Below are 23601 nucleotides of genomic sequence, written 5' to 3' on the forward strand. Positions count from 1 at the left end.
AACAGAATTTTCATTTTTGGGTGAACTATCCCTTTAAGCCACATTAAGCGTTCTTATATTGGTTTTCTATGGGAGGAAAATGCTTAACGTGTAATTAAACGTTGCGTTCATTCTGGACTCATCTGATTTTTTTGTACATAGCATAGCCTACTTTGTTATGATTTTAGTATCATAATGATTAATAAATGCACGAACAATTATCTGTGAACTTGATGTGAACAAATGCCTTTCAACTTGTGTGTGCAAAATTCAGAATTAAATGAATGTGCAGCAATTTGTACAAATAGAGAGTCTGTAGGCCTACTATACTGTTGCCATTAAATAAGCACATTTAGTTTCATATTTGTTAAAATATTATAATGTTGTGTTTTTTTCCATTTATGTTGATTTATGAAAAGTGAACAGCACGAGTAAGATAGGATGCGCAATATGAGACATGGAGTGGGTCAGACATGATTTTGACCAATTCAATAAGTTTTGTTTGGTAGAAAGCCTTTCTTTTAAGTGAATTTTGTTTTGTATAAATTGTATCTTACTTTTAATCAAATTTTCATCAACCAATTGCCTGGATTTAATAAATAAGAAGCAAATATAACAGACAATATAATCATGGAGGTTGGAGGCGCCCACGTGGTCACTTGCACTGGAGCGCATCTCATCCTAACTTCAGTGAAACTCAGTGTATGCCTCACACAGACATGAGAAATACATCAAATACACAAAGCTTGAAATGTCTTTAAACGAAATAATTCAAAACGAAAAGAAAAAAACTACTCTCTGATTATGTAATCCATTATGTGCATTTCTCTCTAAGCGCGTTCACTACGAATATGGCGATCATCAACTTCATCTTTGCAGTCGACACTGTCAGAAAACACAAGTTTATTAATAAAAATCAATGCACGTGTCACCGGATTTACAAATCTTGCTTGTTGCACGCACACATATTATGTCGAAATAACGAGATATTATGTTGAAATAACATTATTATTAATAATACATCTTTTAGAATATTTGATTGAATGCTGAATGTTGCGCTTGTTCAATTTAATAAAATTAAAACTTTAATTGTGATCATTAAAATAATTGAATATTAAATATTTTGTGTTTTGCTCATTTATTAATAGTATATATTATATAGCCTTTGCGCAGCTCCCCCATGTAAACGGTGACGCACGGTTAGCGTCTGGACGTACGGACAACATTAAGACAACATATGCGTCATTTCTGAGTCTTCTTCCTCTATCCAAAGACAACAACAACAGCAGCAGCACGCGGATAATGAATAGTTCGGGGCAGATAGCGATCGCCTTTGTTTGCACTTTCCTCCTCGCTCCAAAAGTGTGGTGCTGTGCTGCGTCTTGCCATGTTTACCTCTACTTCTTGTTTACTTCCGGTATACTGCACGCGGGTTTTTGTATGCGCCGTCTCTACTCAAAAGACCAAGATTCCTTGCGAATAGAACATGCGCAGAACACAAATCAATGTTCCTTTTGATGGGGATATGCCGATACGCATTTACATGACCAAATATTCGGGTTAGAAAAGGGGTACCCCAGGGATCATATTCGGGTTTTTAAAAACCGGGATATGAGCATATTCGGGTTTTTGCTGGTGTTTACATGGCCGTGCGCGACCGGGTTATTGCTAATATTCCGGTTTTGAACGGGTTATTGGTTGCATGTAAACGTAGTCACTGTTGCCTTATTTAAGTTGATTGTCCTTTACTGTATATTTATTTTTGGACTGATAATGGTTAATAAACCAGAGGGTTGTTCCATAAAACAAGATTAGAATGCAGGCTTATTGTGGTTAGTCAGACTTATTGTCGGTTGATTATGTTTCATAAAGAAAACTTAAAATAGTTCGAACTCAATTACTCTGGCAACTTATGCTGGGAAACTAGCCTGGTCCAGGGCAGGCTAACTGTCAGGCAAAGCCTCAGTTGTTACACAGATCCTCTAACACTGACCAATAGGAACACAATGACTGACACTCTCTCATACCATTATTTGTCTTTATTAACCATTATCAGTCCAAAAATAAATATACAGTAAAGAAAATCAACTTAAATAAGGCTACAATGATAAATGAGACAATATAGACCTACAAACATGTTAAATTTTATATGAAATGTAAATGTTTGTTAACGTTGTTATATATGTATATATATATATATATATATATATATATATATATATATATATATATATATATATTCACAATATATATTATCCAGGTTTTATTTACTGGCTGAATGTTTTGTGCCCAAGATTTAATTAGATAGTTTTAAAGATTTATGAATACATTTCTCTCTGGTTTTATTTGGTAGCCGTAGTACATGTTTATGATTATTAGAAGAACATTAGAACATTAGAATCTAAAATAAAATTTAAAAAAAAGCTTATTATAGCAGAAGTTAAAATCACAAAATGTAAAATAAATAATTACAAAAGCACAGATTACATTTTAACTGGTAAGATGAATCTGCGCTTATTAATTGACTATATTAGCCTACACTTGATTTACCCCATTGCAATAGTCCTTCAATAGAAAGTTATTTCTATTATAAAAATACATTTGTAGGTTTAAAATTCTAAATAAAGCACATCTAATCTCCAACAACAAATATTTTAGCGTATATATATATGTGTGTGTACTTTATTGTGTCTTTCAATTCAAACACATTTAACACAATTATACAAATAGTTATTTAGTTAATGTAGGCTAATATGTATTCCTTTATTTTATGGAATATTCTTTAATTTTAGAGTTGCACATATCTTTTCAAAATGTATACTTTTGCTCTTAATTTCACGTTATCCTCTCCATAATGTACTGTATAAACTAAATCTAACCAAACATTCTTGCTTTCTCCAAAAAAAACAATTATTGCTTTAAAAGCTGTAATTCTCAGCATTCTAAATAAGCATAAGTCATCTTTGTTAAGTAGCTTGGGTCCTAAACCCAAAACGATATTTTGTATCTTTTTTATATTTGGTTTCTTAAAAAAATCTTCCCTGAATTACTTCTGTTCAATTTTTTATTATTATTTTAAGTATAAAATATATGAGTGTAATGAGCTATAAGTTCATTGCAACTTATCCAACATCCTAAAGATAAATTATTATAATTAAAATATATTTATGGTGTTATAAAATATCGCATAGCCTATTCATTTTCCAAGCAAAATGTATACATTGGTCAGAATTATTGCGCTCCTATTTGGCGCGCATGCGCGCAGCAGCGCTCATTCAACGTGAAGTTTAGCAGCAAAATGGAAATATTTGCATGACTTTCTAAGATTTACAGATGGAGAATATTCCTGTGAAATGTAAGTTTTGCAAAGACCATGTCTCAAATGAATTAAAGGGATACTTCACCTCTGGAAAGATGAATGTGTATTTAAAATAGGTCATTTATGTAGAAGAAATGTGAAGACATTTTTGAATTTGGAGCTTTCTAGACTGAGAAAAGCCAGAAAATGTATTTTTGGCTTATGTGGATGAAAGACAACAACTCCCAGAATGCACTTGCTTCGCTGCCCTAGGAGGCCACTCCCAAGCCACGCCTACCGGTAAGAGAGCGCAGTTGAAAACAACAAGGCTAGGCTACTATTGAGACTCCGTGATGAGTTTGCCCTGGATTTCGAGATCGCCCAAAATGTCCGGGATTCGGCTTTTGTGTTCTACAGTCACCATTCATCATATTTACTGTGGCGAGCAGGACGAGGCTGACGGCCGCGGGAGAACGGCACGAGGCCGGTGGTGTGATTACTGAGACGCACCGGTCTCGCATCTCTCACGGAGGAGCGGGAATTTTCTTAGCAATGTTAAAACGCACATCAACCAATCACTTGTTTAGCGTTCATGTAAACACTACATTCAGATTCACCAATCGGAATGAATTCAGTTAGATTGAAACAAAAGGTGTGCATGTAAACAATGAATGGCGACTGCAGAAAGCAAAAGCCGAATCCCGGACATTTTGAACGATCTCGCCCGCCGGAACAAGTCCGGGAAAAAGAGGATCCCATGCAGCTTTCGAACAAGAGCCTGCTAGCTTAGCTTCCAAAGAAAGACGGCTGACACTGTGTGTACATTCTGTGAGTGAGATCCCACCCTCTGTGGGCGGGTTGAAAACATGCCGAACAGCTCCTACTACTGGCTGTAGTCTTTAGCCTCTGGCCAGAAAATCCTCCGATGACGCAATATGACGATTTTTGCGTCATCGGAGGATTTTTTCCAGACAAAAAATACATAAATCTCTCATCTCAGGGGGATATGAGGGTGGAAAGCTCGGTAATTCGAAAATACTACAGGTTTTCTACTAATACAAAGCTTAATGCTAAATCCTGAAGTATCCCTTTAAACAGCACAAAATATACGCTGTTTGACGGGTGGATCGATTAGATATATGATCGACCACTAGGGCTGCTTAAGAAACGCGTGCACACGCAGTTATCTAGACTAGATAAACCTGGATCAAATTAGTGGGATTGCGTGAATTTGAATTACTTTTTATGAAACCGCTTTAGCCCCAACTTATTTGTTAGGTTTATTCAAGTCGGGTTTTGGAGTTTAATCCCCGCTTTTCTTAGCATCTTTTATGGAACAACCCTCAGGCTAGTTTCCCAGCATAAGTTGCCAGAGTAACTGAGTTCGAACTATTTTAAGTTTGCTTTATGAAACAGAATCAACTGACAATAAGTCTGACTAACCAAAATAAGCATGGCTTTTATTCTAATCTTGTTTTATGGAACAACCCTCAAGTGTTTCTAATTAGCCCCGCCCCCTTGTTATCTTGTTTAGCTTGTTTGCCTGTGTATTTAAACCTCTGTGCTTCAGTTGTTGTTTGTTGGTCGTTGTAGCTGTTTCATGTTCCTGTCCTGAGTTCCGTGTTGTTTGCCCTGGATTACCTGTTTGTTTCATTAAAGTAGTGCTTGCATGTGGATTCATCTTTTGGTTGGTCGGTCGTTCTGTAACGATGAGGTAGGCACGGACAAAGCGGAGAGAGAATCCACATGCAAGCACTACTTTATGAAAAAGAAACTGTATGCTAATTGTCAATCGTATTTGATGATAGTGGTCCTGACAGAAATAGAGTCATCAGTGTTCCAATGTGTAGTGATCAAGCGTACTTACTGCCCTTACCAGTGCCCAATTTGTGTACACGATATACTGATTCATGAGATAGGGAGCTGATTGAGATGAACCCTAAAACATAAACGGACTGAACATACACATGACAAGGGTAGACCGACTCTGCTTGCATCCACCTGTTTGTCGAAATGAGAGGTAATTCACATAGTGCACCTGGATAGTGTAATGTCATTATTAATCACCCTCTGACACTGAGTGACAAAGTACCGGCAACATGTGAGGAAAGAAGTGGCGGTATGTAAGAAAAAGTGAAGGTACGTTAAAGATAAAAATATAGAAGTGCCTATATATATATATATAATATTTAATTATTATTATTTATTTATTTTTATTATTTATTTTTTTTTACAAAAAAAGTGATATAGTGTACAAATTCTCCATCCAAGTATTTGTTGTATAATGCAAGTCTTCTGAAGTCATACAATGGCAATTGTGGGTAGTAGAACGAAATACAAGATTCAGTAAAAATCATTCATGAGAGTTCACGAGAGAGCAATGTCACGGTGGAGCAGCTAGGCTCATAACAAAACCAAAAATACAAAAAAAGAAAAAGACATGAATGAAAAGGAAGAAAACAAATAATTTTGTTGTGAAGCTGCAGCAGTTAGTAAATAAACATCATGCTTCCATGCCAATAGTTGTCAGTATTCCTAGACCATTCCCATTACCCCACAATAAAAACTGTATTTTTTTTTAACCATACAAATATCAGTTAACTACGTTGTCTTCAAATATCGCAATAAAAAGGCATAAAAAGCTTTAAACAATGACATAAAATGCACTTACACATCAATGGAAGCTTTAGCATAAAGTTCTGCCAGGAAGACTTAATTGGTGCGTCACTTGACCTTTTATCTATCCAATCACATTCCAACACTTGTGGTATAAAAGATCGGTACTTACTCATGTTTGAGTTCGCAGATGCTGACGCTCCAATTCGCCACCATCCTCCCCACCACCTCCAAGTCAAATCCTTCCCTCCATCCTCCCCACCACCACCAGGATGGTCCCTGCCATACCTCACAGGGGGTCGGCTGCGCCCCTGCCTTGGTCTTCAGGCAGGATATGCAGAGTCCGGACCCTCAGATTGCGAGCTACGGACGGGGCCTACGCCAAAGAATCTTATTGCTTGCTTGGTTGTTAATAAATGGATAATTGTCACAGTATTTATTCTCTGAGTCTTTCTGGTAGAACTATTTTTGACTGACAAAATGTTTTATTAAATAACATTAAAAACCTCTTATTGTTCATGAACTTAGTTATAATTAATTATAAATGAACAGAATAATGTATAGTAGCTAGTAGCTGCATATGAATATAACACGTTATCAGATTAGATGTGAAATGCAGTATGAGCACTGTAAAAAAAAAAAAAAATTAAAAAAAAAAAGATTGTAGGCCTAATTCTACCCATAAAAACCTGTTAATTGGTTGACAGTAAGTTCCCTTATGTACTATGTACTTTTAAAGAAAAATACTGTTAAATGTGGCATTTTTGGAGAAAGAAAGAACACAATTAATATACAGTGAAAATCTGTAAACTTAAATTGTTTAGTTTTTTTTGTTTGTTTTTCAAAAAAAATAAATAAAAATTAAGCTCTCAGAGGCTAATAGACTCCTGAGGCAAGTGAGAAGGTATGTCTGGTAGTTTTTATGAAATGGACATGTTTTGAGAGAGAGAGAGAGAGAGAGAGAGAGAGAGAGAGAGAGAGAGAGAGAGAGAGAGAGAGAGAGAGAGAGAGAGCGAGAGCGAGAGAGAGATTTATGTTAGCGTATAGCCCCGTTAGCTCATGAGACCATGCTCTATTTCTCCCCTGAGGTCTCAGCTCATCTTCGTCTTCATCCGCATCTTCGTCTTCTTCAGTAGTCTGCAGTCTTCGGATCCTCATAACATCCCTGTGTCTTCATTCTTCGATCTACATCATCCTCATCTTCGTCTTCGTCTTTCTTCAGTAGTCTGCAGTCTTCGGATCCTCATAACATAGTAGTCTCTGAGGCATGGTACAAACATGTTACTGGCGGTAAATCAAGAAAACAAGAGATTCAAACAATAAAACTAACTGTGTTTGAGCTATACAGTATAACAATGATGAGTTTTCTGTCGATAACGGTATCCAAACATTTGCTCACCCATCTAATTGAACACATATTATATTGAAGTGTCTGTGGTGATTCCATGGTTTCTACGGAAGAAAAACTGAAATTGATGGTTGCGCGTATATGATGTAATTGATAGGCGACACAATGAGGAGGGACATTACACTGGTTAAAATTATATATATATATATATATATATATATATATATATATTGTAACCGCACTGATGGGTAGTACATTAACATTAGCTCAAATGAGCTATAGGGAATTTTAATAATTAATCATGAATATGATTAATATATTGCATATTACAGTTACATTAAATTATCAAAGTTGAAAATAGATCGATTGTATATGAATAATCAATCACAACGAATTATAATTCCTCATTCATATATCAATAGTCTTATCTCAGATCGATTCTATTAGATAACCCTTAATGGAAATTAATGTAATTATCAAACAGTTGTTTGTCCAGCAAACGGCCGTAAGATTAACTTATCAACTTCTCAATAAAGTTATCACTTCTTATAATTTCAGGAAAAATAGTTTCTGGCCCTGAAACTATTCTCCTGTCCTTATAAAATTTAGGTTACTGAAAAGTAACAAAGAAGCTTTGTCCTTATAACAAATCGTAAAGCTTTGTAGCTAGATCGAAAACATTTCATTGACTTTTAGTAATGTGAGCAGGAAACAGTCAATCGAGGATATATTGGGTTTTAATAATTGAACTAATAATACATCGAACTACAATTCACACAGAATATACTGTATGTATGTATATACATAACACGTAAACAAATACAAGACTAAACGCATAACGAAAATGAGAGAGAGAGAGAGATCGGAAAATGAGAGAGATGAGAGAGAGAGAGAAAGTAAAAGCAAAATGTGCGATCAGAGAGAGATCACAGTATGGCAAAAATCACAGACAAGGTAACCTTTGAGAGAGACAACAAGGAATCAGATTACATTAAAAGTTCAATAAACTTATCTTGCAAAATGGTTCTCTTTGTTGCTGAAGAACGCAGAGTCATGCATGTGTCCTTAAGAAAGAAGAGCTTGCACTTCCATCTCTTCCGTTGAGCGCGGTCGCGGGAATTTCAAAAGAGTCTTTTTCTTTGAGTTGAAGTTGCCGGCTACGTTCGCTTCACTGAACGTAGGGAGAGTCTGAAGACGAAAATAAAGAAAAGACTTAGAGAAAAAGAAAAGAGAAATGGAGAAAAGCTCCCGAAGGAGCCATGGACCCAGAAAACCTCTCACAGAAAAAGTGCTCCGTTACCAAAGAAATAATTCAAAGTTCATCTCCCTCGTGGAGGGAGAGGCGAACATGAAAATAAAACTTAGTAAAGAAATTAAAAGAAAGGTCGGGAGTGACGCGAAGGTGCGCGTCAGAAGACGTGGCCGAAGCCCGTCTGAAGTTGGTGTTTTCCCGAAGTTTGACCGAAGAGGAAGAGACCGAGAAACAGGAAAGTTCCGTCTTTTGAGGGAATCCCGTCCACGCCCCTTTTTGCGGGGAAAGCAAATCATCTCCCGAGATTTTCGAGCGGGAAAAAGTTCCTTTGTTTGTTTGGAAAAGCCTCTTGGCTTGAGTCACAGTGGTGTTTGACTTAAGCCTTTCGGCTCCCGGAATATTTAATGTGTAAAACAATGCACATTACTGCATTCTGCTATGGGAATTCGACTCCGTTAGATTGAGAGAATTACAAAGATATCAAACACATCGTCTGAAGATTATAGGAATACAAAGTTACATTCAAATGCACAAACAGAAGCATTTACAAGTTCGTTCCTTCAAATAAACGTCATAAACGAAGTGAATATAAACTGGGAAACACACAGGAGTATATGAAATATGACATGCTTATATTCTAAGTTTAATGTTCAAAGTTTGTGTATGTGTGTGCGTTAAGTGTGTTGGAATGTTGGTTGCGTTGCGCTCCCCATTATCTCTCTTGCAGAGGAACTGGATGAGCTGCTGAAGCTTGGTGGTCATAAACTTTATGACCTGGCATGAGATCGGGTTACGGAATGCGATTCCACTGGGAGAAACATTTTTCAAAAATACATTTCAGAGCCAAACACTAGAAGATCATAACTATATGATCAAAACAAAACTAATCAAACATGCATGCATACAGGAAGGTCAGATACAAGTCTGAGTTACATACAAAGGACGTGTGTGTGTGTGTGTGTGTGTGTGTGAGGTGACTTCTCAGTTTGGGATGTCACATAGAGAGTTTCGTTATCTCTTTGGTGCAGAGAGAAAGGGGGTTTGGAATGCAGAACATTGTTCTGGAGTGTGTCTAGAGGCTCGCAGGGTCGTAAAAGGTGTCAGAGAGCCATCTAAACCCAACCATGCTGGCACCAGGCCGGTCAGTTAGCTTGCAGAGAGTTTGATTTACATACATGAGTTCAGAGGCTAAAAGCTTTGGGTTTCATAAGGAATGTCCTTTGTTTTAGATTCAACGAGCCATGATTCCTTAATTCAAAACCAAAGAATGAATGAAATGGAAGCTTTAGCTAAGTTCTGCCAGGAAGACGAAGATGTTACGAAGTGATGTAACAAAGCATATATTTATTGAAAGCCCGGCAAGCATTGTAAAGTTCTTTGGCGTAGGCCCCGTCCATAGCTCGTAATCCGAGGGTAGCGGATCTGCATCTCCTGCCTGAAGAAGAAGGCAGGGGCGCAGCCGACCCCCTTAGAAGGTATGGACAGGACCATCCTGGTGGTGGTGGGGAGGGTGGAGGTTGTTGTCGCGTCGGCATCTGCGAACTCAAACATGTGTAAGTACCTATCTTTTATACTGAAAGTATAAAGACGTGATTGGATAGAGATGAAGGTATATATATATATAATGAATATAAAATTTTTAAAATACCATTATTTTGGGGGGGGGGGGGGGGGGAGTGCACCACATGGCTTTTTATAACTTTGCCTTGTCAAAGAAAAAAAGAAAAAATGTCTTGGTTGATAAATGTAACCCTTGTTCCCTGATGGAGGGATTATGTAGAAGACTGACAAATGGGTTCTCACTTGGGAGCCCCAATCACCTCTGAATTTTAGAAAAACGGACAATGGAATTTGCAAGTGGAATATGCATGCAGACACGGGCGGATCTACAGGGGGGCAAGGGGGGGCAGGTGCCCCCCCACTCTAGAGCCCCCACCCCCCCCCCCCCCCCAGCTGCCCCCCTAACTTTGATGATCCAAAAACTGTACTTGTAAAAACAACCCGCCACTATGTCCACAAGCTTCTCAAAACAGTGAACTAAACATTTACCAAAAGTGAACAATTTAATTTTTAATTTTAAATATATTGTTAGCCTCTCCCCCCGCCCCTCAAATACTTAGCTACGTCCCTGATTCAAACGTGCAGAGCGACGTTCGCTCAGTCTGGCTCACACACAGCGAGTCTGTTGCGGTGCGGTGGCCCTGCAACCCGACTGGAGAGAGCTGCCCCAGTAGCCTGGTAATACCAAACTCTGCTACTTCGCTTTGCTTCGTAGACAGAGTCTGGAATGGCATAATAGAGAAGTGTTTTCTCTCTCGCGGGGGGCGCTTGTCTGAAGTTTAAAATCATTGGTTACCCGTAAGCCAATCACATAACGTTTGGTTATGGCGTGTGTTATGCTCATGCTCAGCTGCATCTAACTTCCACTGTAAACACATGTATGATGCGAAAACAAAACCATCGAGCGAAATACCGGAGTGAACATGGCTGTGAACGACTTTTGCAGATTATGTGAAGTAAATCTACGCATCCACGGTACAATCAGTGTCTACTAGGGATGCAACAATACAGTTAGCCCACGGTTCAATACATACCTCGGTTTTTTAACCACGGTTTTCGGTTCGGTTCGGTTCTGATGGCTTGACACATAAGAGTGTTTTTTTTTGTTATTCTGTGCTTAGGCAATAGGAACAGTAAGAGATTAAGGAGAAAAAAAATAAAAACGATTTATTGCAATGCTCCTTTATTTTACTTAAAAGCTAAGCAAAGTCCACTAGTTCCTAGTGTATTGTATAATATACAATTAACACTGACATCTCACAGCTGCTGGTAGCCCATGTAAACTGGGGAACACACAAATTCCTAAATTTTGAAAATAAACATAGGCCTACATTTTAGTAAACATAAAGGGGGTCAGTCTAGGACAACTCGAGGTATCGCACACCGGACGCGCACTTTCTCAGTTTATGGCCAGCAATATTGTTATGTTTATAAGGACATTATGAAACTAAGATAATGCCTGTACTATGTTATGATTGTACTGTACAATACAATCGTTGCTAAGTCTGCAGTCTGAACACTTTACCTCAGAGCGTCCGTTAACTGAATGAATGACAATATCACCTGAAAATCCGATAACATCAGCAATTTTCATTCAAGCAGCTGATTTCTGTGAATGAATGTAAAACTAAATGTATATTGCAGCACAGGGTGAAGTCAGTATATACATGAACGACGATTTGAGACAAATAAATGTACATTTAATGTAAAACTATGTAGATGGCGCTCTGTGGCGCGGCAGGATTTTGAACACGGTCCTGAGCCGTTGCTGGGCGCCGCGGACAGACGCCGAAAGGCGCCAACGGTGTGTGTAGCGCTACGTACACTCATAGAGAATAATGTGTTCGAATTTAAAAGACGTGGCGTTGCGCGTTCGGTGTGCGACCCCTTTAAATTGACCATTTCAAATAAACATATTTGTGCCTTCAGACAGTGATATTGCTGGGTGATGGTGCCGCAGATGTGCAGTCATGTTGGAAGTGTTTCTGTTTGAGTAGGCTACACGTGTATAACAATGCTTGCACACAGTTATTTTTATTGTTTACCGTTTTTTGTTCCTCGGCACTATACTCAACGGCAAAACCGAAATGTCCCGACACCACGGATTTGAAAGACGCCGGCGCTTCCTCGTACTGTAGCCTCACTTTACCGCCGCTTGCCATGTTAAAGTGTGGAATGATGGTTAAGCGCCCCATAACTTTAGAGCATAGTGATTGAATATTTACTCGCGGGGAATTTCCTTATCAGCTCGTAGACTTACAGGCACACACAAAGAGTCAATTCGGAGAGAAATAAATTATTTAAACGTAAAACCGAAAAAACCGCAATTCATAAGCGCGTATTGAACCGTGGATGTCGTACCGAACGGTTCAATATTATATTGAGAATTGTGGCATCCCTAGTGTCTACGTCACGGCTCTCAGCCCGCCCTCTGTTCGTTGATTGGCCCGGCTGTTTTCAGGCCGGAGGAAAACGGAAAGCTATTACGCTGTCTCAGACTGACTACAGAAGCGAAATGAAATTGAGCGGAAGTAAGAAGTCTGACGTAGTCAGGCTACTGCCCCAGAGCCTCTGAAGGTGAAGTGAGTTTCCCCAGGTGTAGTTTAAACACACGTTTAACTTAAAGTTACATTTGTAATTAATGTATTGTATGCTAAAGACGATTCAGCATCAGCAAAAACAGCGAGTCTATTACGTTAGTCAAAATCAGCGGTCAAATCGCTCCCTCGTGATTTGTAAGAGCACTCTTCCCTTTGATTAGCCTAATTTTGATTTTAGCGCAGCAACAAATTAAGTTATGGCCAATTTAACTGTGATTAAATTCAGTAGTGTTGTCAAAGACCCAGTACTTCGGTACCAAGTCGGTTTTAATTTTTTTTTAAATGTCACGAAACCAGGTTTTATCAAACCTGGTACTTGATGCGCGTGCATGCCCGAAGTGCGTGCAGTTGCGTCCTCTTCATAAAAGCGCTGAGACATGGCGACCGGCGGTGCTGCTGATGTGATGGCTGTAAATCCACTTGTTGATAAGAAAGGAGGAAAGAGCCACATATGGAAATATTTTGGATTAGGCTAATGTCACGTTGCCATAAGGGGCCGTTCACATAGCGCGTTTTTTTTGCGCGTGCAGATTGTCACATGCCTGTCCTGTCTTGTGTAGCACATGTGGTGTTTGTGTTCCTGTCTCTGTTTTGACCCCACCCTCCTTGTTATCTCATTATTGGTTTCATTTGTCCCACCTGTTGTTCCCTCATTACCTGCCTGATTTGTCCCTTTTATAAGTTCCTTTGTGTTTGCAGTCTGTGTCGGATCGTTGTCTTGTACACGTCTCCTGTTCTCCCGTGACCCCTTTTGGTATGTTCGTTTTTGAAGTTGTTGTTTTGTATTTAGTTATGTTTTCCCCCTCGTGGGTTTTGTTTTGTGTTTAGTGTTTCTTTTGTAATAAATTCTTTTCCCTTTGCATTTGAGTCCTCCCTTTGTTTTCTGTAATTTACGTGACACAGATTCGTTCCCAGCAAACAATATGACGTTGTCACGACATCACGTGCTGGTCATTTTTAGTCACGCTTACGTTAGCATATGACGTCGCCACAACTGTCAAAGTGAAACACCAGAAGAGGTCGCGGCGACGTCGTGACGTGACGTTGTGACGTGTCGTGACGTCTCCAGTACGTTAAGTTAAACGTCATTTAATTAAGGTCGCCGATTGGTCATTTGATGACTTTTGACAGTTTTTCATATATTCATATATATATTCATTCTGCAGTGGATTTATTGACATCCATTTATACTAGCATTTACCTGCCACTACTGTCACAGCAACATCTATAATTGTGGTTCTTGTTCAGAACTTCAGAATTTAAGTTTGTTGTTTCAACAAGCATTACTGTTCAAATCTTGACATTTTACTCAAACAATTGGTAAAAACATGTTTAAACATTCACTAATGTAAACACATGTTAAAAAACATTGTAGAATAATTGAAAGAACTGAAAAGTGTTTTTGCAGATTTTATTTAACAGAATTTAACAGACACTATAATAACAAATGGGGAAAAAAATTAACACAACTATACATTAAAGCAAAAAATTAAAAAAATGAACATCACTATGTAAAACACTTTAAAAACTTCATCTGAATCTTAATCTGTGTCACTGAATTGCTGGTTATTGATCTCTTGTGGGACCGCCACTTCTGGGACTGACTGCACCTAGACAAACAATTTAAATAAATTCAGTGAACAGACCTTCAAGATTTAATGTCAACCAAGGAAGTAAGTGTTAACCATTTTGTAAGAGTAACTATACCAAGTAACTAGGGATTGGCCGATACCAGTATCGGGCCCGATACTGGGCTTAAGTACTCGTACTTGTGAAAACAGGCCCGATGCTACAAGACGATACTTCCACCACATTTAAGAGCGTTATGCTGTGCAACGTATAGTTGTTTTCTTTAAGTGCCAGAGGGGGAATAGTAGCCTACTGTACAACAAATATAGATATACAGTATAGGAACCAGAAGTATTGCTCAACAATTTAACGACTGGAACAACAAAACCAACGAACTGATAAGTCTGATTCACGTAACTGTTACAATATGGACGTAGCTGTATCCAACACTATGCATAGACTTTTGCATTAGTGAGAACGGCAGTCTACTTTCTCTTTCATGGTATGAAATGCGATGTAGCCTATGTATATTTTGTTCAAAAACAGTGACAGAACAGCTAAAATTGTGTACTGATTACAATAACATGATCTTAACTGAATATTTTATGATAAAGTCATTATCCCTCTTCGGAGAAATTCATTGCAGACATTTTTTTGTAAAATGAGAATGTCTGAAGTGAATTTCTCCGAAGAGGGATAATGACTTTTGCAGATCAAGAATGTGTAATTTATATATTTATTATAGTTTGTCTCCTTCCCTAACTAAAAAGACAGAAACACATTTGTGAAAAGCCAATGTATGGCTTTTCACAAATGTGTTTCTGTCTTTCTAGTTAGGGAAGGAGACAAACTATAATAAATATATAAATTACACATTCTTGATCTGCAATATTAATGATGTTCTTTTGAATGTTGGAGCATTTACCTTTCTAGATTTGAATTGGTTGAAATTGGTTGATCAACATCTAAGGAGATCAAATTTTAGCTTGATGAGTGACATTTGGCACAGTTATTAAAAGTACTTGTATCGGTATCGGCAAGTACAAAAAATTAAATACTAAGTACTGCTACTCATTCCATAAAGTGGTATCGGCCCATCCCTACAAGTAATAGTCGATTGCCACAGTCTTTTAAGTGAAATGCTCACAAGAAGTGTATATTTGTACCTGTAGTTTACTGTGGGCTGGCGCATGTTTTAAAACATTTGTGACTAGTTCCTCCACAGCTTTGTCCTGTAGTCCAGACCGACTCAGCATGATAGCCCCTGTTGTGTAGAATAAAAAAATAGAAATGTTTTGTGAATTTCTAGTGTAATTACAATATGTTTTACAAAACAAGTGGTGGACTCATTTGAAATATAAATTACATGAAGCAGAAAGGCATTTAATATTGATATTGTCTTTTAGATTTGAAAACAGCAAGCTATATTTTGAAACATGAACCAATTGTAAAGCAGAAACTGTTTAGACAAGCATAAATGCATTTTTTGTGCTGTGTAACATCCACACAATTATTACCAAAAGTAACACTTATATTAAACTCACGTTTGATAACCTGGTACACTGCTGTATGCAGCAACGTTTTTTTCCCCTTCTTCCCATGAAGGCTATAGTTCTTCCAGACACTGCTAGAAGCTACAGCCCTCGTGATACGCCTTGTAGCTTCTCCTGGGTTGGCTCCACCAATCAGACTGAGATGGTGTGTCTACACAGAGGTAATACGGAAAATTAAAAATCAGTAATGCGGTAAATATTCAGCTCTACATAAAACATAGCTTTATGTTTAAACCATTACCCACCAATCTCTTCCTGTAGTCCGGAAGCTCTTTCAGTTTTGCCTCCAAGACAGCAAGTTCTTCCAAAGACTGGGCCACATCGATTTCTATTGGGGTCTCTGGACCCTGGCTGGCTTCTCCAGTCTGGTTTAACCGGAGGAGGATCTCCTGGATGTTTTTTTGCCACCACATCCTGGCGGGTCAACATTGACTTAAGTGTCTCTGTTTCAGAAACACAAAATGTTTCAAAGACATTAATTATTTCAAATGTAAATCTCATAATAGAAGCAACGCGGCGTGCCTCGTCTTTCCAGGCGTGCTTATGTTCATGGTTGCATAGCAACGACAGACGCTACGGGAGAGCAAGCGCTTGTGGAGAAAGCGGTGCGAACTGCTCTCTTCATGATGACGAGAAAGTATCAGCAAAGAATTAATTGATTTCTAGCCCTTGCATTAGCTTTACTACTAGATATATTCATGGAGATGAGAAATAAAAAGCCGTCATTATGTCATTAATATCAGTCCGTCAGAAAAGCAGTTCTAGGCTTATTATTGGCTGGATAACTCTTAGCAGGTTTAAAAAAAAAAACTTTTAAATATGAATGCAGTTTTGGATTAAATAAAAGTACAGTCAAGTCAAATAAAACACGTTTTATCTCCTGTATAGTTTGGTAGCACTACAATAAGATACCATTCATTAACATTACTTAATGTGTTATCTAACATCAACACATGAGTGAACAATATATTTTTGCAAAATTAATTCATGTTTGTGAATGTTATTTAATACAAACACTTGATTGGTCATGTTTGTTCACTTCAATCATTGTGCATTATATAATGTTAACATAAATAATGTTAACTTTTGATTTAAAAAATGTATTTTTAAATTAACCCCAAGGAGAATAATTGCGACAGTATATAACTATTGTTTATTGTTAGGTCATTTTGTCTAATGTTATCTAACAAATGGAATCTTATTGTAAAGTGTTTTTAATACTACAGTTTCCATCTTTGTAACTGTGATATACACTTTAATATATGTAAATTTAATCTAAATTAAGCTTTGGTACCGAAATTGGTACCGAGAACCGTGGATTTTCACTGGTTGGTACCGAATACTGAAATTTTGGTACCGTGACAACACTAAAATTCAGTATATATACGTCTGCCATATGTTGCCACCCCTCAAAAATTCCTGCCCCCCTCTCGCCACCCCATAAATATTTTTCTAGATCCGCCCCTGCATGCAGAGCCACTCCCCTGTACATACGGGTATATAAGATGGCAGCATGCATTTAGGTTTATGCTAAGGAGCCGAGACGGTGTATCTGCCATTCAGTGATGGTTCAGGGTTGTAGCATAAGATCTCTGTTCCCTCCATCAGGGAACGAGGGTTACATAGTAACCAAGACATTCCCTGTCTGCAGAGATGGGCATAAATACATGGAAATGTATTTAAAATAAAAATACAAAATACTCTGCGTGTAAAAATGTATGTAAATACAAATACAAAATACTGTGTGATTTTTTATTTATTATTTAAATACAAATACAGTATTTTGTATTTTGAAAATACATGTGAAATTGGCCATCCGGTGCAGGTATAGGTCACAGTGATTGAAGAAAAAAATGACTTTTAATTCCTAACCTTATCTCTTTCTTTCTTTCTTTCTTTCTTTCTTTCTTTCTTTCTTTCTTTCTTTATTTTTGACCAGGTTACAATGTAGTCTACATTGTCTACACAGTCTAGACTTGTGGTGAACACAATTAAAAAATTCATACTGTATGTAAAACTGTGGAAACCTTTTCTGCTATCTAGCAAATAATATGGATGGACGATATGACCAAAATCTTAATTTTACTTCGCAGTAACAAAATATATCATGGTTTCACAATTCGCAAATCAGTTTTTGATACCACAGCAATGAACTGAATTTCAAACTCTTTTGAGGCTTGTTTTTTTTTTTGTTTCTTTTTTTTTTTTTTTTTTTTTTTTTGCAGGTAGTCCCATGGTTTTTAAGTATAGTAATTTTATATTTATTTTATGTAAAGTTCATTTGTTTCTGTAAGTTTAATAAAATTAGAAAGTTTATCTAAAATTTTAAATTAGAATATCATTTTTATTTAATTTTATGAACAATAAAACTAAAAGCTGAAGATTTTTGTGGTGTATCATTCATCGGTGCTTCTTTTTCCACTCTAACGTTCCAATAATTCCTGCCCACTAAAAGCTGCACGGATGAATTTGCTTACCCCACAAATAGGCCTATCTATGTAAACAATTTAGAAAAAGTTCCATCAATTCACACTTTATATCATCGCTATGATACAGTATGTAGTGCCATATCACCGAGCCTTAACATGTAGTAATGCTTTAAACACATTTGACAAGCTAGTTGATAAAAATCAACAACCGATCAAGACTGATTGGCTTACGCTATTTTCCCAATTGTCTGTGCTCTTTTATTCTTTCATGTTAACTGAAGGAAAATCTGAATAATGCACTATTTAACTTTAATCAACAAGTAGAATTGATTATGACATCTTCACCTTATTCCAGAAAAATCGCTGATCCAATGCTGAGTTGTACTGCAGCTCACATGCATGAATGTTGGGGTTGGTGTGTCTGAACTAGTTAAAGCACGAAATCAGTACCCTGATAAAGAGGTTGACAGGCTGAAAGAATTTTATGTATTTTGAAAATACAAAAATACTAATCTTAAATGTATTAAAATACAAATTACATTTGATTTTTTCCAAAGGCTTTAAAATACAAAATTACAAAAATATTTTGTATTTCAAATATGTATTTTAAATACATGTATCTGAAATACTGCCCATCCTTGCCTATCTGTCAGTCATGTTAGACATTATATCGAAGACTGACAAATGGGAGGGAAGTGACAGGGCTTACCATTGAGATGTTTGTAGCTGTTGTTCCTGATATGTTAGTTTACGAGAAGAGATGCTTCAGCTCTCTTCATATTTTTCCTTTCAGCCATGACCATAGTTTTTAACACTGGGGAAGTGAACCTAGTCCAGGTGGAGGCCACATCCTACCCATAGGGAGGAGCATGTGGAAATACACTGACCTGTGGAGCAGTGCTATACGTATGGAACACATTTGGGATTACAACATATTGGGCATCTAGCCCAGTAGAGGGGCTGACCAACTACGCATGCATCTCGAATACTGGGCCTGGAGTTGGATACCTCTGTCACATCTGACTGTCGAAGGATGCTCGGAGGAAACTCAATCCAGGGTTCACCAAGTGAGGGAGTCACCTGGAGAGCAACGAAGGCGCTGCTCAGAACTACCCTTGTGCAGTTCTTTGAGTGTACTTGCAGGATGCTGTGGTGCACCAGGAGGCCTGGTGTACTTGCAGGATGGCCATTGCATGCAAGGCAGAGGCAGCCTGTCCTGCAACACTGTAAGCCTTAGCAGCTAGAGCTGCATTTGTTTCACAGGCCTTGGATCGGAGACATGGATGGTTCCGCCAGGGGGCGGCACTTTGCAGGAACAAGTGAATAACCTTCACGAGGAAGGAGAGTCACGACGGAAGTGTTGACATGGTCAAGTTCTCACAGTGAGGACATGAACACTCCACGAGTACTGTCTCAGCATACTCCTGGCCCAGACATGTGACACAGTGACCGTGGCCGTCAGATGAGGACAGGAAACAGGCCATTTTTATTCTAAAACTCAGAGGTGATTGGGTCTCCCAAGTGAGACCCCATTTGTCAGTCTTCGACATAACGTTGAATGTGACTGACAGATAGGGGTAGGCAAATTATGTGATATTTTAGGAGACCTACTGACTTTGGCATATATTCATGACATGAGGGATCCATGTATGATATAATTGAATTTATTTTATTCCTTGTTAGTTGCACTATATGGCTTTAATTTGGCAGTGTAACTACTAGTAATTACCTAGTTCTGGCATGAAACTCTAGATGGTGCAGGCTGATAAGTCTTTGACTCGTTTGGTAGCGATCACAGCATTATCTACATGGCACAGCTGATTGGTTGCTGTTGCATCAGCATCCAACAAGCTGCGGCTCAACATTCAAACAAATACCGGGGTGTTGCTGATAGCAGTATGCAGCGCGCTTTTAGAAACCATCCACCTTCCTCAGCTCCACCTGTATAGATCTGCTACTGGGGTTAAATCATGTATGTTACATGTACAGCAGCAGCGTAGCAGATCTATTCCGCCAAGACCAAATACATTAACATTGCCATATCCATTACCATGCCAATCTCTATCATACCAATCTCCCGAGAGTTGTCATGACAGAACTACTACTACTAATACTACTACTACTACTACTACTACTTTATTAATAATAATAATAATAATAATAATAAAATTATGCCAATAACAGATTATGCCAAACTACTTAATATGGTTTTCTTTTCAAGGTTATTTTTGTATAAAATTTTTTAATCATTATGATATCAAGACGCTGTATCCCTCACATTTATAACAAACAGAATTTAAATTAAGAAATTGAAAACATGTTCACCAAAGAAGAGGTGTATTCAAGTCATCATGAATTAATTTCATTTTATTGTATGTTTTGATAGATCAAAATAAAATAAAATAAATAAAATAAAGTAACAGTGCATGCACATACTATAAATGGCATAAGAAGCCTTTTAATAAAACTTAATTAATAAAACAACCGCTAGATCCTATAATCTTTTTTGTTGTTGTTTTTGCACGAACTAGGGTACTTATAGCTTAGCATGTAATGGCTATAGGTTATTTTATACCTGAATCTATATTATATTTCCCAGTGAAGTCAAGTGGCAATGTTATTCTATGTTAATCATTGGCACCCATTGTGCATACCAGCCCACGTTACAGCTACAATTAGCTCTCCGGCAACATTCCCCTGTTTCTCCACCAGCTCTGCCATTTCAAACCGCCGGCTCAACACCCACACAGCCACACATCCAACCCACGAGAGGCTGACACGAGTCTCTCTGTGTGTGTGTGTGTGTGTGTGCATATGTGGTGTCGTGCTTTATGAGGATATCAAGTATAGCTACTGTGAATGCTTTAAAGAGAAGAGGAACAGCCGGGAGGGACCACTGTCTCTGCTCTCTGAGAATGAGAGGAGAGATCAAAGAGAGAGGAAGAGAAGGGGAGTGAGGGATCGGAGCGAGAGAGGGAGAGAGAATAAAAGTGAAAGAGCTTGAGCTAGAAGCCTTTGATCCTCCAAAATTGTGACCTTTGCGTGAACCAACAGCTTCCTCCCATGGAGACCCTGCCAATATGGCATAGTTCTGATTAAAACACAACTTCATTTGAAGTTGGATGAGCTTTTGATTGGGCCTCATGAAGAAAATAAGCTGTGAAAAACAGCTTATTTAACGCAGAGATAGAGGTTAATCCTAATTTAAGATAATAAACCTTTAAAAATCCATTTGCTCTAGATGGATGAGTAATTTATACTGAAAAGGTCTGTTTTCATGCTCTTTAATAATAGCAATTGTTTGGCCTGAATGGAAAATCAGGTGTGGTCTCACTTGAAATGTAAACTTCCATACACATGTCCACATTAAGCCCCACTAATAAGCTCAATTTGAGTTGGACATAAAAAAAAAATAAAAAAATAAAAAACAAGGATAGTTCACAAACAAAATATTTGTCTTCATTTACTTACCCTCATGTCATTCCAAACTCAAAACAACACTGGACCCCATTGACTTTCTTTATATTTGGACCAAAAAAATAAAATAAAAAATAAACACACAAAACACTTTTTTTAAAAATACATACTTTTGCACTGTACAGTTTTTCATATCTTTAACAAGCTGGGAAGTCATTTACTTTGCTCATTATGAGACGGGCTTGTCCAAACTATAGTCTGTTGGTTAGTGACTCAAGAACCACTTGTATTTTAGATTTTCCCATGTTTGTCCATTCAATGAAAGTCAGTGGTATAAAAAATAAATAAAAAAAGACACTGGACCCCACTGACTTTATTTATATGGACCAAAACGAAATTAAACAACAACTACTACACAAGACACTTAAAAAAACCTGCTGTACAGTTATTCATATCTTTAACAAATTGGTAAGTTGTTTACTCTGCTCATCACTAGACGGACATGTCAGTTAGTGACTCAAGAACCACTTGGACCAATTCAGTTAGTCATGAACTAACCAGTTTTGTGATCAAGTTCAAGAAAAATCTGACTCAAAATAATGATTTGATACTTCTCTTCAAACTTTCTTGCATAGTTTGGGTACAGGCAAAAATATGCAAAGTTTCAAAATGGACAAAGACTGGCCTGTTTGACGCAGTCATGGAACTTTCTTCTTTTATAACACAAGAGGAAAGCACAAACATACCCTCCCTCCATCCCTTCTCTCCCTACCAACTTCTTTTCTCATTTTCTGTCTCTATCTCTCTCACTCACTCTCTCTCAGCCTTCCCTATGGGTATTTCATCGAATATTTATGTCCTCTTCTCTCTCCAGAAGTGTCATTTTAACTTTAACAGGCTTTGAAGCCAGAGAGTTTGACACCACAGAATGTTGTAAAACTAAAATAAAAAGCATCGACCTGTCTCCCTATCTACAATAGCTTCATAGCAAGTCAACTGGAGATGCTGTGCTGTTCTAGCCCTTTAGACATACAGTAGCCTATCATTAAAGCTAGAAAAACTGGAAAAGTACTGACTTATGAAGAACAATAAACAGTTTTAAAGGTTAAGAAGACATTTCCTCATTGTTTTAAATGGGAACTTGGCAACTCTAGCCATTTCTTCGCTGATTTTCACTTTTGTTGTCGCATGTTTTCTGCAAATTTCACAATTTCAACAACACTGTCGTAAAAAAACTCACTTGCGGCACCCTCCTCCCCCTTTCTACCACTGCTCATGTGCATTTGTTATTATCAGAGCCGGCCATCTTTATCGCGTGGCGCTATGTCTACCAAGGTGGGTAATACATCATACACAATATCATATGGCGTGTGTGTTTATGTCGAATTTCTGTAAAGCAGTTCTCGCTTCTCACGAGACTTCCTATTTCCAACTTACCGGGACGTTAATCCCCTTGTTGCAAGGTTGGTTTTCCGCCTGGGAACGCTAGGGGGAGCGGGGAAAGTCACCATTTTCACCAGAACAGGTTATTTAACCATCCAAATGATTTTTAAACGGTTTTATTAAGTTGAAATAGTTGCCAAGATCCCCTTTAAGGCTTCTATCATAAATACAAAGAATAATCTTTAAAAAAAAGTTTTGCGGTTTTTATTTATTTATGTTTGCATTTTTTTTTTCAACAAATGTTTATATGTAATGACTCTAAAAAATATATAATGTGGTGTAACCATAAAAGTATTTCCATGAATATACATGTGTTATTAGTCAGTTGGTATTTCTGAATAAATATATCTAGCAAAAAAAATAAAATAATAATAATTCACTGTAAACTTGGCTTATATACATCTTCTAAAGTAATTCAATAGCAATTGGATACTTCTTAATAATAGCAAATCTTCTAAAAGAAAAATTGTAATTTCTCTGAACTATAATTATAAGCCAATTCCAGGTTAACAAGTAGCCTACGCATAGTGAGGAAGT

At 37.6% G+C, this 23601-nt stretch overlaps 1 long non-coding RNA gene across 1 annotated transcript; it reads right to left on the reverse strand.

The window, feature by feature from the left end:
- Positions 1–8354: 8354 nt before the first annotated feature.
- LOC307144440 lies at positions 8355–15843 on the reverse strand. Its single transcript, XR_013818743.1, has 3 exons — positions 15767–15843; positions 15389–15486; positions 8355–8429 (listed from the first exon to the last, which is right to left on the reverse strand). It is a non-coding gene; the product is annotated as an uncharacterized lncRNA (long non-coding RNA).
- Between the last annotated feature and the right edge of the window lie 7758 nt (positions 15844–23601).

The sequence above is a fragment of the Squalius cephalus genome, assembly GCF_949319135.1.
Source record: "Squalius cephalus genome assembly, chromosome: 2".
NCBI classification, from domain to species: Eukaryota; Metazoa; Chordata; class Actinopteri; order Cypriniformes; family Leuciscidae; genus Squalius; species Squalius cephalus.